The sequence below is a fragment of the Zootermopsis nevadensis genome, unplaced genomic scaffold (genome assembly GCF_977971745.1).
Source record: "Zootermopsis nevadensis isolate Lab colony 2312 unplaced genomic scaffold, Znev_1.0 Znev_ptg000065l, whole genome shotgun sequence".
Classification (NCBI taxonomy): domain Eukaryota; kingdom Metazoa; phylum Arthropoda; class Insecta; order Blattodea; family Termopsidae; genus Zootermopsis; species Zootermopsis nevadensis.
The window spans coordinates 409,529-429,613 of NW_028259196.1; positions in this window are offsets into that span (position 1 = coordinate 409,529).

Here is a 20,085-nt window from a genome sequence, read left to right on the forward strand (position 1 = left end):
AAATTCGATTCGGTCACTTTAAAAAGTATATTATATTCTGGGCTTCACTTTCATACCTGATTTAATTTTTTTACAAAGATATTTTATTGGACACATACTTTCAGTAATTACAAGTACACCAATCACTTATCACTTAAATATGATGTTATTGAATATTTCATTGTGGAAGTATACATGTTGTCACACGAAGAATAATTTATTAAAATATTTTTTAATTTTATATTACACTACATGTAATTACTACAGTGACCCCAGTCATCGTTATAAAGAATAAATGTTCTCAAATTACATAGGTCAAGCTTCTGCAGATACGCGATGTCTGTATATGATTTCCGTGTTACTAACTCTTACAAACGTCTTTACTGAGCACACATGGCATGGAAATGTCCATTCACTGAAGTCGTATGTCTCAATGTGGCGAACCGCACATATTCTTGCGTGTTATGTTGGATTGTTGTTTCAATTGTTTCTATTCTCACACGTCACCGAGAAGACATCCTTACACTGAGATTCAGTGCAGGTAGCACCCGTTAATACTTGATTGAACGGTGGTAATTAATCTTGTTAATAGTCCCGAAGAACTCTATTCCTAGAACACAAAGTTACGTTGATACTGACCGACCGGTATCAAATAGTTCCAACCGTAGTTTAATGGCGACTATTCCAATGGGACCAGCCGACTGTTCCAAGACAGAATCAGTACTGACTGGCTTCTGATTGGTCGTCGATGCAATTCGAAAGTATTGATTTCTTTCCATTGAGTTCGTCACAGATGGCACGTCTTATCTTTGGTTCCGTATTTTTCCGATAGACTGCGTCCTTGTGTTTGAACGTCGTGTCCTCGAGTATATGTGAGGCAATATTTTCGATATATTTTGTAGAAGTTTGACATAGGAAACTAATATGTTACCACAAGTTTGACGTGCGCCACGAATTCCGCGCCCACCAAAGATTGCAATTGATGTACCAGAAATTTATATTCAGTTTTTTTGTGAGGCGATTTATATTAATAAATGACGTAATATCATTCACGTATGTTTATTTTGATTCTTTAGTTACATGATACTTATTTATAGTGAGTTAGATTGGGTCATCGTTACGCATGAATCTGCTATGTATTTGCGTCAACATCTACACTGCATCAATTTTGGAAGAAATATTTCTTGTGGAAACATTATGTAATTTTAGACGTGTTATGACATATTACACGCATATAAGCACTAATTGTGTTATATGGGGATTGTGTGAGCGCTTAATATCGTTATTGATAAGTGGTCGTGGCCGACTTTGCGCATCCTCCACCTCACGACTTTGATGCCTTCGTACGAATTTCTAAAAAGCGATAAGACATAATAGAGTATGAATATCATTAACTTACCTGTGGCATGACGTCCATACAAAATTTCAATAATTTCTGAGCATCCATTCGCTTTTTCCAAAATTCGTGCGCAGGAAACCATTTTACACTGATGCAGATTACCCCGTTTTGGTTGGCTTGGGTTAGGTTAGGTTTTGTTAGATTAGGTTAGTGGGGCACCTGCGCAGACGTTGTTGCGCAGTGCAGTCGTATGACTTGCGCATGTGAGGGCACCTTGAGCTCGTTATGGTTAATTGTATATTATTAAACACTTAAAAATTCGATTCCGTCACTTTAAAAAGTATATTATATTCTGGGCTTCACTTTCATACCTGATTTAATTTTTTTTCAAAGATATTTTATTGGACACATACTTTCAGTAATTGCATGTACACCAATCACTTATCACTTAAATATGATGTTATTGAATATTTCATTGTGGAAGTATATATGTTGTCACAAGAAGAATAATTTATTAAAATATTTATTTAATTTTATATTACACTACATGTAATTACTACAGTGACCTCAGTCATCTTTATATAGAATAAATTTTCTCAAATTACATAGGTCCAGCTTCTGCAGATACGCGATGTCTGTATATGATTTACGTGTTACTAACTCGTACAAACGTCTTTACTGAGCACACATGGCATGGAAATATCTTCTCACTGAAGTCGTATGTCTCAATGTGGCGAACCGCACATATTCTTGCGTGTTATGTTGGATTGTTGTTTCACTTGTTTCTATTCTCTCACGTCACCGAGAAGACTTCCTTACATTGAGATTCATTATAGGTAGCACGCGTTAATACGTGATTGAACGGTGGTAATTAATCTTGTTGATGGTCCCATAGAACTCTATTTCTAGAACACATAAGTTACGTTGATACCTACCGACTGAAATCAAATAGTTCCAACCGTAGTTTAATGGCGACTATTCAAATGGGACCAGCCGACTGTTCAAGACAGAATCAGTACTGGCTGACTTTGGATTAGTCCTCGATGCCATTCGAAAGTATTGATTTCTTTCCATTTATGCTACTAATAAATAATGCAGTAACTTAAAATGGATCTGGATCTCTGGAGTCCAGCGCACAGACGTGGAGACATGGTGGGCCGTCGGATCTGCGCGTTGGCAGCCTCGCCTCTGAAGATTGCAGACCTCAAGTAAACAAATGGTCAGAGTGCAACAAGGTTTGCTGAAGGCAAATGTTTTAGCATCTATCCGAAACAAGAAATATTAAGTGGCGTTTCTTTGGAATTCCGTACGCCAAACGTCCTGTCGGCGACCTCAAGTTCAAGGTAACGAGAAGTTGATAAGTGGCAACGTAAGTTCTACATTGCGGTGTGTATTTTGTGAAAAGTACATAAATCATTCGCAAAATATCGCCGTGTCCAGAGGAAAAATGCCACCAAAATTACGAAAAAAACCTTAGTACCTGAAATGTCACATCGTACATTGCGTCAAAGTGGCCGCGCGGTCCTTGTAGCCTCTTGGTCGCAGGGACCGTGGGTTCGTATCCCACGCCTTTCTGTGATGTGCTTTCCTTTGTACAGGTAGAGTAGTATCCTGTCTTTTGTAACTCTTTTTAACAAATTTCTGTAAACGTCACGTGTTATTTCGCCTCTTTGTGTAGAGTCTTCTGTCAGAATGTGAAGTGTAATTGTGAGGTAATTTTTCAGAACTCAGATGTCATACTGACAGGAGCAATAATTCATGTACTTGCTGAGTTCGAACTAGTTAGAAGACGATTTTAATATTATCTTCCTATGTATGTAGTGCTGCCTCTTCAATAATATTTACTGTGTTTCTTCATTTTCTAATTCGGGGATGTTGGGTTTACAACTTCATGGTCATTGGTGTGGTACTATCCATTGATAAAATTTTCAGTAGCATAATGTGGTCATGTTCTCCAATGCAGGAAATTGTGATCATTCTTAAATCAAAGGCCAAGGAGTACAAAATATACATTGTGCCCACTTGGAAAATATTTGATATCGTTGCCACTATAAGTAGCAGCCTACAGTTGGGAGATTAATCAAGAGTAATAACAACACCTGCACATGGGAATCCGTGGTCAGCCATTTCCAATCATCTCAGAGGTTCAAAACATATTTCCCTAAAATCCATCGTAATGTTTCCATGCCACACCCCCCCCCCACGTCAATGAAGTGGCCAGTTACAATAAATATTCTTTCAAACACAGTACGTGCATGCCTTGTGCATCAATATTATTGAAATGCCACCTTCCTTCCTTTTATTATCCTACAAGTAACATGAGATGCACATAACCTGAGAAATTTTGTGCTATACGTGTAATAATTGTAGACTGAAATTTTCATTCAACAATATTTTCCTTAGCAGTTTGTTTACCAACATTTGCAATTAACCATTATTCTGGTAACAGATTAATGTATTAGAAATTAAAGATAACAAATATGAAAACATGACTCCATTCTTCCACACTTTCACAGTTTGTTGATAATTTGTCAGAAGACGGCATTCTAAAATTTCCATGCAAGAAAGAGCATGTTCATGAACCTAAAAGCAAATATTGTCATCTATGCTACATTGTATGAGCTTCTGACACTGACTTTATATAAACCACAAATTAATAAATAAAGTTTAATCAAAATTCTTAACCCTCTTCCAGCCTAAATACTTGAAAGCACTTTTGTTCGTGGTCTTTGGTATCTTAGACATTCGAATTTTGTTCCTGTCTCCTAGTGAAATATGTTGAAATGGTGACTGTCTTTGCGTTGCCACAGCGTTCTCTTCACTTATTGGTTTCAGTTCCCGGACTGTTCTAACGTAACGTTAAACTTTCGTGTGTGTGAAATGATAGAGGTTTCAGTCTTTTGAATAAGGGTAGGAGATGGATAGAGATTGAAATGTTATAAGCTCTCTGCATTATGTCCTTATATTCTTAGTTGCATTTAACAATTTCACCAGTACATTAGTAAGAAGTGTGATGGCTCCCCCAGTGGTGAATCGTTTTCCGTTTGCTACGTGAGGAATCACATATAACCACTGTAACTGTCTGTAAAGAAATCTAAAATGTCAAGGGATTCTATAATAACTTCATTTAAAATAGTGTCAGGTTTGCCGTAATGCAAAGAATATTTTGATGAAAATGGATTATACAAATGCTTATTACTCTGGTACATTGCAGCCAAAATACAAATTAACGCAGTTCACTTTAGGATGGCAGGAGCATGTGGGTAAGTGTAGATTAGTACTGAGGGAACGCGATAAGACCGCAAAGTTAGGATCGTGGTTACTCAGCTGCTTGGAGGGAGGAACAGTCAGGCAAAATTTACCGCAGTGAGGAGATGGTCAGATTCCTGGTTCCCAAAAAAAGGAGGCATAATATTGTTTCTTTAAAGTGGTGCTAAAGAGAATATTTTATATTATGTTTCAGTGAACTACAGCACAGTTTACATTTACAACAAACTCATATATGATGGGTACCTGATGTAAAGTTTATGTAATCACAAATATATTTTGTATTCCTGATAACAACCACAATACTTCATGTGGACAAGAAGGCAGAAGGGCTTTAATTACGTTTCAGGTGCTTATAAGTTTACAAACTGTGGAGTGGTATTTCAGGCAGCATTTGGTTCGGCAGTGCCGTGTAGTGTTCGCGGAGGGGCATGTACCTCAGGGGTATTGTCGGTAGATGACAGGACAGTTCGTCAGGGTGCGCATATATTGATCATTGAATATCCCTCATGCTCCGCCGGTAACGGGATGTGTTCGCTGTTTTTCAGACGTTGCCGTCCCTGCGTGCGAGAAAATGGCGCAGCTCCTCTGCTGTTATTGTTTACTTCGGACGGCGTGATGGTAGGATGCATGCCCAGTCGAGTGCAGCTTTACTCTCTTATATTTCCAATGCTTGCAAGTTTATTTGAACTGATGTTTGTCATCTTTCTCCTGTGTGAAGTACGTAAAGTGGGAAATATTTTGGTTGCACGAAAGGCCGGATTAGTTGCCAGTAGGTTATTAATGTGGTGTAGAGTGCCTTCGTAGTAAGAATTAATACTGGTCTCTCAATGCGGATGTTTATTTCTGTACATGGTTTTGTTTCAGGTAGGCGTGAATGCAAGCATATGGGATACTTCAGCCGTTATGCAGTTTCGAGTCCATCATTACTACGGAGGTAGCAAGACTTTGCTCCGGTAGCTGACATGACCATTGTGCATGATGGACACAATTCATCAGGCGATGCGGTTGGGATGACCCACAGACACGTAGTGGCAGCCTCAGTTTTTGTGACTTGCATGTGGAAATTCAGTAGCTCATTATTTACTGGTACAGTGAGCCTGTTAGAGGCTGTATCACAATTAGTTTGTGTTTAGTATCCTGCCAGTACCAGGAGGCTTCTACAAGTAATGTATTTCTTTGTCATATCATAAACCCAGATTTCCCATTTACTCTGTCCCTCATACATCAGTTGCTGATTTAGGAAGCAGCTACTGCATTGGCCACTGCTGTGACCATTGAACATTAGGATGTGAGTGTAATTATCTGTACTCATTGTGATTGATGATCCACATGTGGAGATCTCCGCAGTCCATGGGATTCCGTACAGATTGCAGGACAAGCAAGCCAGAGCCACTTACCAGATGGCAGTCACAGGTAAGTTCATCCATTTGAGTAAATTGTTTAATAAACTTCTTTTCTGAATTACAATGCCATTATTGAAGGAAGAAGACCTTTTGTCCTGAAAAGTAGCAAATGGTTTTAATGAAATAAAGAACTTGTCTATTTCTTCTATTGAGACTACAAAGAAACAATGAAGAACGTGATTTTTCTTTGCCAGTTTAAGGAACCACATTTTGAGGCTGACCTCCACATAGTTCTATAATTGAGAATGCATGGAGTTTACCTCCATGCTCCCACTGCCTCATGGCATTGCGCTTAGTCACAAGGATAACTTCAGCTGATATAGCGAACCATTAAATGTTTGAAAACCATAATCGGTGTTGGTTTTCTGTAAGTCCAAGTGGTGTTAGAACCCAAAGACCACTGTGAGAACCTGAAATCTCTCTTAAAACCACATTTAGTACGTGAACTTGTTGAAAGCGTCTGCTTCATATCTGGAACAGACAGTAAGGCCTGTTGTGTAAGTTGGTAGGAGTGTTTGTTGCTGCAGCCATGAAAGAGTTACGACGGTGTTCCTTGTGTGTCACTACACAATGGTGGCGATATCACAGGCAGCTGGTGAGTTCAGTTTTATAAATTTAGATTGTTCAACATTGAAACAATTTATATTACTGATGGTGAAGCTTCCACCTTTGCTTCCAGAAGGCATTATAAAGTGGCATTACTGATGGTGATATGGAAAATAAATCTAATTGATACGGCTACCTCTTGCCCCTTGTCGGTTGAATTCACCTTAGTAGTAGAAGTGCTACAGATGTTGGCTGTATTGTAGTGGCTTGCCATTTCTTAATCTTTCATTTACGTCCTTTCTCCATGACATCAAAACAGGCGAACCTGAAGGGCATGGACCGACTGGTGTTTACAGACTCCCTCGCTGTCATAATGGGGCACGAGGAGAGGGAGCCCTGTAAGCCGGGACACCTGGCACTTGTTCTTTTCTTGGAGACAGCGATCAACATCCTCGGCTCCAAACCGACGGCAAGCGAACTGTTCGTTAAATATCCACTGAATCAGTGGCAAGGGAAGTTGCGTGGGTCTGACGTGAAGTGTGTGAGTTGTAGAGTTTGTAGTTGCAGTATTATGACGTGTGGAATAATGGCCCACTTGGCGAATGTTTTAAATTTGTTGGGGGGGAGGAAAGAAAGGCTCCAGTATGAATCTGTGAGCGAGGGAGTTCAGAATTTGTCAGGTCGCTGGTCGTGACCCGTATTTAAAGTTAACTTGTGAATGGGTTTGTAATGAACTTGACAGAATTTGTCTTCTGAAAATGGAAGGTGCTTGTTCATTGGCTAAGGTGGGAGTGTTAACTGCTTGGTGAAGTAAAACTGTGTGTTCTTAGAAGAGTGTGATGTCTTGATTTCTTGAATGTGAATGTATTTTCTCTTTCTAGGAGTAGCAGATTACGAGAAACAGAATGATCCTTCAGATTCTACTGAGCACCACGTGACCCGCGTACTGCCAGCCAGAGAAGCGTTGAAGTACGTGCGGCAACAGTTGGCAGACCGACTTGATGTCAGAAGATTAAACCTGCTGGGACAAAGAAGGAACCTCGTATCCGCAAGAGACTGATATCGGTCTGAACCAGGCATTCGTTGTGTGAGTACATGAGCATTAGAATGTATTTGATGTGGTTGTTGTGTGAGAGAGATGAGTCTGTCCAATTTTATTAGGTACTTTAGATGTTGTGACTGTAAGTGTGAGAGTTGATATGTTGAAAGACGTAAATGTGGTGAGGGATTGGCATTATTGCAGTATCTGTGGTACGCTAGAGGCATTCATGATATTGTTCATAGGATATCAGAATGTGAGGTTTATTTATCCTTTTTAGACGAGGGTGGTGACTATTTGTGATAAGGTTTTGTTACACGTGAGATGTGTGCAGTGCTGAGGAGCCTTTAATGTGGTCTGTTTACTAATTAATAAGTGAGCATTTGCCAGTGTAAGTAATTTAGTTTTGTGCACAGTGAGCGGAGCTGCCGGGATATTTTCTGTGCTTTTGGTTAATTTTGAGAGTTTGCTGTGTTGAGCAAGGGGATCGGTTACAAAACTCGTAAGTTTGTGGTGTGGTGTTCGTTATGAATTTGGATTTGCTTGCAAAAATGGAGATGACTGTCAGAGGTTCCATTTATTTGAGACTTAACCATAAGTTGAGAGTTGTCAGGTGTCAGTCTCATGGACATGTGATGAGGCTCAGTATTACTTCTGGTATATTCCGTGGTTGCGGGTGGGGTAAGGGGATTTGCATTAGGATCGAGGAGTGGTTTGGTTGGTTGGAACCAAGTATAGAAAGGCAGTGCCACTTATGTGGGTCACAATGTACCAGTGCTGGTGTTGTCAGGATTGTTATTTTATGTCTGTAAAATGGTTGTGAAGAGTTCTTGGCTTACGAAAGACTAATTTGTTAGTGTTGTCAGTCAGATTGTTTATAGGAAGAATGTAGAGATTGTGTTTTTGTGTGTGTGAGAGAGAGACAGGCCGAAGTTATTGACCATTTAGTTTGGTTAAAGATTGTTGACCTGGAAATGAAATGATATATGATGTCTGTTTGGTGTTCGTTGACCACTTTGGCTGCTCCCTCATAAATATATTTTTACATAACCCCTCCTTCCTCTCATCTTGGGCTCCCATATCGCACCCACTAAAACCCTCAGTTATTTTTTTTAGAGGGCAGAAATCAGGAAGGAAATGCATACAATACGAAACCCGTGTCTCCCCTCCTTTCATTTCTAGAACTACTACTGTAAGAATCCGCGCTGAAATGGAAGGGAGAGGACTTTAAGTGGTACAGCTCTTTTGCAGGATTTTTGTTAAAATATTAGAGTGTTTGAGCTGTCTGTGAGTGAAGATTCCTTTGCGTATGATTCTTGGAGGTAGAACGTAGCTTTGTTTGTTGCACGTTTTATTGATCTTGTTATTGGGTAGTCAATCAACATACGATCACGATGTTGAAGGGGTCCCGGGATATTAATAAACATTGTGACCACAATCAGAAATTCTCGTGTAGACATGCTGTCAATTCAGTAATCAGCGTGCACTAAAACTCATCTCGTAAAACTGTTTATTGACGTAATGTCAGATACAAAATATTGTTTTGTAGAATTGCTTTCTTTATTTTGTTGTGTTTCTACTTGTTAAAGTTGTTACATTGAGAGTGCTGCTGCTGGTGTCATGGAGAGATGTTTCCTCAAAGTAAGAAATTTTTGGTGGCTCTCCTTTACTTAGTGGGGAATCCCCACGTCCACAGTACAGAATGTCTAAGTATTTGCGACCGGGTTGGTGGCCCCAGCACCCTGCCAGTTTCTTTGGCACTTACAGTCATCCTTCCATCATGTTATGTGAATTGGGTGTGGAGCGAGGGAGAGAAGGCAGGCAGTTGTCTTCTGGCAAACTGCTGCTTCTGTAATTGCTGGAAATGTGACCATACGAGTAACCAAGACTTTGAATAAAAATCTGAACCAAGATGTGGGCGTAGGTTTGCGGATTGTTTTAAAAAGGGTAGCAGAAAAATTGAACGTAGTTTAGCGTACTGAATGGCGCGTTGCTTTGGTTAACAAGGAAATGATCATTTTTTTACCGTAGCCGAAACAAATTATTTACGAACATACAGTCACGAAGGTCATATTGAACGGCTTTTCGCGTTTGCTTTACTTCATCGTTTTGTCGTCTGATTTGACTTCGTTTGTCCCCACCATCTTCCTACGTGATACGACCATAATTCGTTGCGTTGGATACATTACTGGGCGGGGGAAAAGGGTCCCTTTGTAATTTATGAAAGTGACATTTGACAACTTGCTCCTAGAACGTTTGTACATTGTCCGACAGAATTCGTGTATTTCTACATTGTTTTGAGGTCTTGTTCTTCCTCGTAATCGTTACAAAACAACTCGGCTCAATTTGAATACTAAGAAAAGTGTTAAAACTAGCTACTACGTGTTTGTCCAGGAAGGCACTGATGTTTTGTAGTTGGTAATATTACCAGTTTGTTACGATTCTAGTGAGGCAGTCAGAAAGGGAAAGAATGAGCACGGAAGTTGCATATGGCAGATTAGATGTTTGGAAGAAGATGGCAATAATGATGATGACAGTAATTGCAGTAAACTTGTCTTCGCGATGTGTGTGTTACTTTTTCTTCAGAATCGTCACCTTTACTCATAACGCCTGATGTGATCTGGATATGCCATTCTGGTCGCTGTGGTGTGACAGCAGATAGGTTTCGGTGTTTAAATATCAGTGTTGTGATGCAGTTTGGAATATGCAGGGTTCCTAATGACGTAGGATGTGGAAAGAGGCAACTCCATTCTGAATGAACCTGGTTTCATGCGGAATGTCACGGACATTGCACTTTGGAATTTCCTGGAAACTCGGCTATGCTGTCAGAGGAATTTTGCACTTATCTTCATCCAAGATCGTTTCCTTCTACACAAGAGACTGAGCTACTGTCGCAGTTTAAAATATAAGGTGACATTTTCATTGATCTGTCTTTTACACGAACATTTGTCATTTCAGAGTTGGTGACCTTGAAATAATGACTTTTTGTACAGACTGGATGCAGCGGCTTGTCACCGTTTAGATTCAGCTGTAATGAGTATTGCCCAGGTAAATGTTAGGTGGAGGGTATATGTTGTTTGTGGTAATTCTTACTAATATAGAATATCACAAGTTCTTATCTTATATAAGAATTATTAAGAAATCTGTGAAACCGCCCTCCACTCTCTCCATTTTAATTTTGATTAAACTGATCTTTGCCCGTGGACGTCGTGTTCTCCTACAATTGAACAAAGTTTGAGGTAAGGGATTCCTAATTATAAATATTGTTGTTCATCACATTTAATGTTTTCGTCTGCATTTGTGAACTCGTGTAAGAGAATTAAACTTTTTTAACACAATTTCAAGTAACATTAGATTGACTTCTGTTTGTTAACGGCAACATTTATAATAAAAGAATATTCCAGTAGGCAATTAACTTTTTACAATTTTAAATGAATTAAACGTGTTTCGTGGCCCAGAATCTTAATAAAAATACGTGGATGCTAAGAAGTGGGGTTTGTATTCTGAACAATAATTCTAACGCTTTTCATCTCTTGATACATCGACATTATTAAAGCGTTTTAGGGAACTGAAAGAAATTGTATTCCGGATTTAGAAGAATAAATATTGAAGAATCTCCCTACATCAGCAGATTAAATCTGGGGAATGCTTGCTATTATTGAGTGCAAAGTATTTATGGGTGCAAAACGTGGTCTCTCTCTTTGAGGGAGGAACATAGACTGAGGGCCTCTGAGAACAGAGTGTCGAGGAAGATGTCTGGACCCAAAACGGGAGTGGGACAGATAAGAGAGAAAAATGCTTGACGAACTCCTCACCCGATGTTGTGAGGGCGAGTTGAAAGTTTACAAGGCCTGAAGGGAACACCTCGGCGTAGGTGGGAAGATAACATTAAGACGAATCTTACGAAGATGGGTCTCAATGGAGTGAACTGAATGCAACTGACTCAGGATAGACCCCGGTGGCGGGCTTTTGTGAACACGATGATGTACCCGACAGACATTAAGGTGGCTCATAAATCCTTTGAAAGTGTGACAAAGTTCAAATACTTGGGAACAACAAAAACGATTCAAAATGATGCTCACGACGAAGTTAGGAGGAGACTAAATTCCGGAAATGCTCGCTACATCTCAGTTCAAAATATTTTGTCTTCCCGTCTGATTTCTAAGAACCTGAAGATTAAAATATACAAAACAATAATCTTTCCTGTTGTGTGGTATGGGTGCGAAACATGGTCTCTCACTCAGAGGGAGAAACACAGATTGCAGGTGTTTGAGAATCGGGTGTTTAGGAGGATATTTGGGCCTAGGAGAGAAGATGATGGGGCATGGAGAAAACTGCACAATGACGAGCTTAAAAATATGTACTCCTCCCCCAATATTGTCAGGGTAATTAAGTCGAGAAGAATGAGATGGTCTGGGCATGTAGCGTGCATGGATGGGACAAGAGGTTTGCACCGGGAAGCCTGAGGGGGAGAGACCTCTGGGGAGACCTAGACGTAGATGGGAGGATAATCTCAGGCGGGATCTATGGGAGATAGGAGTTGAAGGAGACTGGATTTTGTTGGCCCAGGACAGGGTCCGGTGGAGGGCTTTGGTTAGTTCGGTGATGAACCTTCTGGTTCGGTAAGCCATCTAGTTAGTTAATCGGTCAACGACATGACCAGCTTTCTTATTAATTATGATTGTCCCAGTTGGCGCTGCTCGCAACAGTTACCTTCGTTGCAACTAAAGGTACGACATTTTATTTTACATCCATTGTCCTAGCACTGTGCGAGATTATGTCAAGAACTTCTTTACAGTTCGTGTACTGATTAAGTTACAAGTTCACGCTGCAACCTGTAGCAACTAGATATCGTGTCAGTGTTAACTGATTTTCCGTTTATTCATGCAAGTGGAATGGGACATAATGGCCACCCGATATGTAGGACTGTTTGTAGTGGCAGCTTGCTGCAATGGAGTGCGATACTGACCGGGTTAATACGACCCACACAATCGTATGTCCCAGTGACGCATTAAACCACGGAAGACATTGTACACAACCTTGACTTAATCACATTAACGTATAGATGCTTCTGGAGTGTGTGCCCATAAGAATAGCAGTAACTTGGATGTGCTGTTTGAATGGATTTATCTGAAATGACATATGGGAATACCTTCCCCTACAAGCGTTGATGGGTACCTCATTCAGGCGTAAGCTCCCAGTCTATTTGCGCAAACGCAATTATGACAGAAACAATATCTGCTGTGGAAACCTCAAATCTTACAATATAGTTCTGGTTTGAGGGGGTAAGTACAGGATTACATGACCTACCAAGCTAAGATGTTAGCCAAACCTCGACTGCTAACACTTAATTGTTCATCATGGAAGATAAATTACGATCCAAAAACTCAACTGCCAAAGTTTCAACTCCCCTGACCCCCATCCCGGAGTGGGATTTGGCCAACACTTTTGAAAAAGTCACGCTTTGCCACTGTGGGAATTCCTTTTCGAATTTTTTTGCTCAGAATATAACTTTTGGTCCAAGCTGGTGCGGCATTACTTTTCTCTCTTTAACTCCCTCTGCATTTATGACCTCCTCCCTCCCCCCCATCTGGACACATCACATCAACTGGATGCTGTATGGACGTAGAATACCACACGGCAAACACATACGTACTGTGGCAAAGTCCGTCATAAATAAATATGAATCTGCCTTCAATGTGTGGATAATGGCAACCCATATCAACATGAGTACCATCAGACATACATGAATGTACAAAAGAAATGTATCTAATCTCGATCTTATGTATACATGGGATATACGGATATCCGCACGTAGGAACCTTGAAACTTCGATATCAGCAGACGTGCGTGATTACACCAAACGCACTGATGATAATGTTTGGCAAGTATTGCCTTACGTCAGTGGTCCCCAACCTTTTTTTTGCCCAAGGGCACATTTGAGAGTTTATGAGATCGTGGCGGGCACCAACCAATTAACAAAGCCAAATTTTCCTTTCTCTAGACAAATAAGATACGGACACCAAATAATACACAAAACAACACGACAAGAAACAAGATACAAGAAACCACGCTATCAAAAATACGTAATTTTATAAGTACAATTATTATTACTCAAGTGGGAAGTTAGTGTGATGTTTGGCGCTGCATTTTATCGGCCAGTTTTTCAAATTTGGGAGAGTAGGATGATGTTGCTGCTCGCAATCGTCAAGATGGGCATTAGTACGTAGAGAACTGTGCTTTGATTTTATAATGTTCATGGTTGAACGGCCTTTATTATTTAGTATAACCTCTTTCCGTATCAACGCGGGCACCGCGTTGGGGACCACTGTTGTACATTATTTCGCCCTCACATCTTCGTCAGTTATCAGAGTGATTATTCTCTTGTAACATTGATGTCACTGTTAGGTCAAGGTCATGACAAAGTCAAGACAAGATCGCCCCAATAGTTTGCCAGATAGAGGTCTTTAAAATTCTCAAGGTCATACGTATTTATGCCAAACGGCAAATACCTGATTGACCATACTCATGTCAAAATGAGGTCACGTATAGGTCAAGGAAGCCACGACAAATTCGGCCCAATAGTTTCGTAGATACTGGTCTTAAAAAATCTCAAGGTTATATCTTCTCACCAATATTTCTGCTAGCCAGCCACCCTAGGGCCACACCCTTTACCCCAGGGCCACTACCCCAGTCGCACCCCTTCCCAGGGCTATCCCCTTCTTTGGGCCAACCCTCATGGTCACCCCTACACAAGATCGCCCCCCCGGGACCATCCCCTCAGGATCCCTGCAGCATCACCATATCCCAGGAACCACAGGATCCCCTAGGACCCCAGGATTCCCTGGACACTGCCCTCTAGGATCACGGCAGGATCCCCGAAGACAATCACCTCTAGGATCCCCTATAACCCCCTCCAGGATTCCTCGGATTTACCAGGACTCCCCATGACCATCCTAGTATTCCCCACAGATTTCCTAGGATCCCCACCAAGGATTCCCTACCCAGATCTAGCAGAATCTGCCACCAAACATTTCCAACAGAATTTCCCACGATCGCAACCCATGATTCCCAGGATATTCCCCTGGATTCACCACATAATATTACCCACGATCCTGCAGGATTCCCCACCAAAAATCCCCATATTATCCCACATAGGATCCACAACCAGAATTCAAAACGGGCGCCCTAACCCCCGCGCCCTAACCCCCGCGCCCTAACCCCCGCGCCCTAACCCCCGCGCCCTAACCCCCGCGCCCTAACCCCCGCGCCCTAACCCCCGCGCCCTAACCCCCGCGCCCTAACCCCCCGCGCCCTAAACCCCCGCGCCCTAACCCCCCGCGCCCTAACCCCCCGCGCCCTAACCCCCCGCGCCCTAACCCCCCGCGCCCTAACCCCCCGCGCCCTAACCCCCCCGCCCCCCACGAAGGAAGGTGGAGGCCCAGGCCGTTTCTTGAGCGAGCAGAGGCGCGGACCCGGCTCCGGACAATGGCCCGGGCGCCGGGTTCCAACGAACCACCCGAGTCGGACGAGTCCAACTCGTTGGCTTTGCGCTCGCACGCTACGCAAAACAGGACCTCGTGGGCGAGGCGAGTCGTTCAACTCTTTCGACTAACCGACCTGGCAACAGATCTTGTCTAGGGGATATAGCAGGAACATAGTAAGATTAGGTATAATGAGAGGACCACTCAAAATTCGAAAATAGTACCAGCAACGAAAGCGCGGTAATTGATATGGAATAATACCGACAGGGTGGCTCAACCCCAGCCGCTAAGTGGTCATAGGAACTTAAAACAAACCTCTTAAAGCAAAATAACCTCTTGCGCCCTCTGTGCGGGACGGCGCTTGTGGTGGGTCCCGATGTTCCCGCACAGAGGACGCTGCCATTTATTTTATGTTTTTGAGCCTTGTTTTATTCTGTACGACCATTTACAGGATCCTCGGTCCCGCGATTTGGTTTCATTCGATTAAATCATTGAGTTTTCGCTGCTCGTAGTATTATCGCTTTTAGTGTTTTATTACTGGACGTATAATTTTATCTGCCCCTTAGTCATCTCTGCCGACACGCGTTGGATGAGTTTTTCATCTTTGCCTTTCCCAGCATGCTCCGCGAAACTTGTTTCCTCGAACAAGCTGAGTTCTTTCCGTTTGTCTGTCTCCTGCTTCGGTACAGCGCGTATGTACGCAGTCTTTAGGTAAGTTGGGGCTTCAGTCGGCCATTTTGATATTACGTCTCAGCTTGTGTTTGGTTTAATTCTCGATTTATTCGACAGCCAAAGAGTTGTTGAAGGTTTCGTAGTGGTAGTACGAAGCTCTAAAGAATGCAGGCGATTTCGTGATAGTGAAAATACTAACCGATTTTCTCTAGAAATTACAAACGTCTTTGAGTTAGATTTTATTAACCCTTGCACCATTGAAAATGTAATCCTGGAATCTGAAGCGAAAATAATAATAATAAATTCTTATTGTGTTGATTTCCACCTTTTTGCCATTCACTGTACGTGTAATGTAAGCACAAATCGATGAAAATTGTAATATTGATTATAATTGACTCCTGGATTTGACCTTATCATAATGAATACAGATTTAACCTGGTCGGATAGATAACGACCCTGACTTATAGGCATTTCTGTCTGGCGGCTTTACAGGTGAATTACGTCGCTTTTCCATGGAGAAAGTGGAGTGATATAAGATCGTCTATATATTTTTCTCTAGGACTGTGACAACGCACATGCGAGAGTACATGTGTCCTGTTGTGTGTCCCCGGGTGCTACGTCTTGTACAACGCGAACCCGCTTAAGTCATTCAAGGTGAGTTGCATGAAATATTCCATCCTCTGAAGTAGAGAGTTCTTAAAGTACGTTGAGGATAAAACGTGACTTGTCCTAGGTCACACAAGACAAGATGGCTGAAATGACGTTGCAACACTGAACTAAGTATTCTGAGATATTATTTTATTTTACGTTTTGATTGTTCTGTGATACTGCCCACGCATTCCGTCTCCGTGACACTCGTTCAAGACTTGAGGTTTACGGAGCGGTGAGGATAACGGCCGCTTACATCGTGAGGTCGCTAACACGACAACCCGAAAATTATATTACAGCAGCAGCGAACTAAGGACTCCGGTGAGTACAATGAGATATTGTCAGATAATGCCCACTGATCGAGTTTCAGAGCGTACGTACTGAGCCATGCCTCATGGCTCGAAGTGGCTTATCTCCCCTTTCTAAGTTCTTTGGAGTCGGCGAGTTCGAGACCCTGATCAGACAGCAGGGCAGTTAGGACAGTCTGTGTGTGTCCGCCGGAGAGAGAACGACTCGAGGAGAAAGTCTGAAGGCAAGTCAGGGTTTGTGGGGGTTGAGTTGGGCGTCTGGAGTTGGATACCCAGCCGGAGTTATTCGAAGTAGTTTCATTTGGTTTTCTTTTGACTTTTCACCGCTTTACCTCCCCCCCCAAGCCGTACCACCTCACGGCCTGGGACGATCGTGGCCTCAGTAACGTAATCTGGCAATTTCCTCCTCTGGGGGTTCAGTACAGAAGCGACGTAATTATAAATTCTTGTCATTATGTCTGCTTTGAGGTGATTGGCGGAGCCCTCTTCACATTCACGGTGATTATGATATCATCATTCTTCATCGCCGTCGTGAACCTCTGAACCAGAAGATTTTTCCACGTCTCGCTCCTGGACGCTGCTCTGTGACGTCGTCTGGCTCGAGACGTCTGAAACGATGAGGCACCAGCGAGCGATGGACTCGGGTGAGTACGGTGATGTATTATTTCGAGGTTGATTAAAAATTATAATGACTTTCGTAGATAGTGTTCTGTGGGAAATTAGAAATTAGTATGTCTCGACGGTAATGTAGTGTCTGAGTAAAGCCTGGTCTGCGTGGGTGGGATTTCGCGAAGGTACCGATATCGCCAAAATCAAAGAATGTTTGAAACCCCCTACGTACGGTAAGGAATCGAGTTCTTTTATGAGTTGGAAACAGAAAGGAAAAGTTACAGATCATTTGAGAATTGGAAAAGGAGAAAATGCAGACAATCGCAGAGACGTGATAGACACGCACACTTGCGGTATGAGACCAGTTTCTTGCGTCTGTCTTGTAAACATGTACGGCAGTCATCGTGTAGCTGACAGTCGTTTAACTGGTCAAAGCCTTTCTCTTCGTGTATAGACACAGAAATTTTAAAAACTGACTGGTCGTCCTTACTTCATTTCTGTTGGATAAATTTCGTAAGGAAATGCTGTTGGTGTTAGGTGGACCGAGTATTGCGTACGGAGTCTGTATTGATTTGGATTAGCCGTCTGCCAGGGACGCGACTGAGTAGGCGTTCTTTACGCGGTGATGGAATTAGACAGAGCTGCTAGAATGTAGTGCTGTATAGAGCAGAGGTTCCCAAAATATGGAGAAACATTTTCAACATCCTTTGCTTGATTGAGGCAGTCATCAGAACGAAGTATCGTTCTGCGTTGTATCCCGAAGGATGGTGATGGGATACAGGAGCGTAGACCAAGAGGAAGTGCGTTGATATTCAAGTCCACTTGTAGCAACACAGTAGAGATATATATTGAATTAAAGCTGCACCAGTTTACAGTATCTCGAGTCAGAAAGCTATGAAGGCGTAATTTATAACAGTTATAATTACTCTTCGCTAATACAAATTGCAGTTTTGTGGACTTTCAGTTTATTCTGTGTATAGTAATATAAAATATCGTCAAATTGAGTACCTGATGTATTTTCCTAATCAATGAAATTCCTCTGTTATGGAAACTGAAGGGTTACAACTGCAAGGAAACCGAAATTTGAGTCTATCGTGAGTCACTGCAGTCTGATTCACAGCTCTGGATACTCTTTATACAAAAACACAGTTTAATATTAAGTCTCACCGCTAATAAATCTTCCGAAATAATTCATTCCCTTCCTAAGAGGGTTCATAAATTAACTTTATGTGTGCTCTTTGAAATGAAAAAATAAGCATCATTAACCCCATGAAGCCGTAGGTCGTCTGATTAATATTTAAGAATTCAGTCCGTACCGCGAAGAAAACCCAACACTTCACCATTACGAAGATCAACTGGTTAACGCTGTTTTAGGAAATGATCGCTGTTTATTCCGAGAATCATAGTTCGTCTGATTAATATTTAAGAATTCAGTCCGTACCGCGAAGAAAACACAACTCTTCACCATTACGAAGATCAACTGGTTAACGCTGTTTAAGGAAATGATCGCTGTTTATTCCGAGAATCATAGTTCGTCTGATTAATATTAAAGAATTCAGTCCGTACCGCGAAGAAAACACAACACTTCACCATTACGAAGATCAACTGGTTAACGCTGTTTAAGGAAATGATCGCTGTTTATTCCGAGAATCGTAGTTCGTCTGATTAATATTTAAGAATTCAGTCCGTACCGCGAAGAAAACACAACACTTCACCATTACGAAGATCAACTGGTTAACGCTGTTTAAGGAAATGATCGCTGTTTATTCCGAGAATCATAGTTCGTCTGATTAATATTTAAGAATTCAGTCCGTACCGCGAAGAAAACACAACACTTCACCATTACGAAGATCAACTGGTTAACGCTGTTTAAGGAAATGATCGCTGTTTATTCCGAGAATCGTAGTTCGTCTGATTAATATTTAAGAATCCAGTCCGTACCGCGAAGAAAACACAACTCTTCACCATTACGAAGATCAACTGGTTAACGCTGTTTAAGGAAATGATCGCTGTTTATAGTGAGAATCATAGAATATCCATAAATATAAAAGGCATCATAATTAAAACACTTGGTACATACGTTGAAGTAAACTTTCAGAATTGAACTAATTGGTATTTAGTATTCTCTGTTGAAGGCTTAATGTACCGTTTACATGCCTTTTTCTTTATCAGTATTACTTCGCCCCACTCGCTTGTAAATAATCTTCTTGAATCTCTTTCCCGAAGTGTTTTCAAGTTCGGATTGTCTTACAGAGTGAGAAACGAAGTATTACGCCTGTCTAAATCATCAAGAAATGTTATAGGACTGTTAACTTAGTTGAAGCATCTCTCTCTCTCTCTGTCTGTGTTTTTAATAAGTTCCGAAGATTAGGATGGGTTGACACTCAGGTTACAGTAAATTGGTTCATCGATTCTCGACAGATTCTGACGAATTTAGGACCGCGTTCAGGTGTGGGTTGCTCTAAAATCCAGCCGTTCCTCAGCTCGAATATTTGTTGCGCCATTGAACATTGTCTCGAGAATAATAGCAAAACTTGAAGAAGTCGCTGTTTCCAGCACTTCGTGTCCCATTTGATAGGTTGAACACGTGTACGTGTTCAGTACGAGAAAGAAATTGCTGCCGTGTTTGAAAACATGTTTTAAGCTGGAAGAAACCAGCAGATAGTCCAATAAATGCACTGCGTGAATGGAATTCTTAGGAATATTACACATTCTCCAACTTTGTCGCATTGCTCATATCACGTGTAACCATGGATTAAATTCCTTGTGGAATCGAATTCAGACAAAT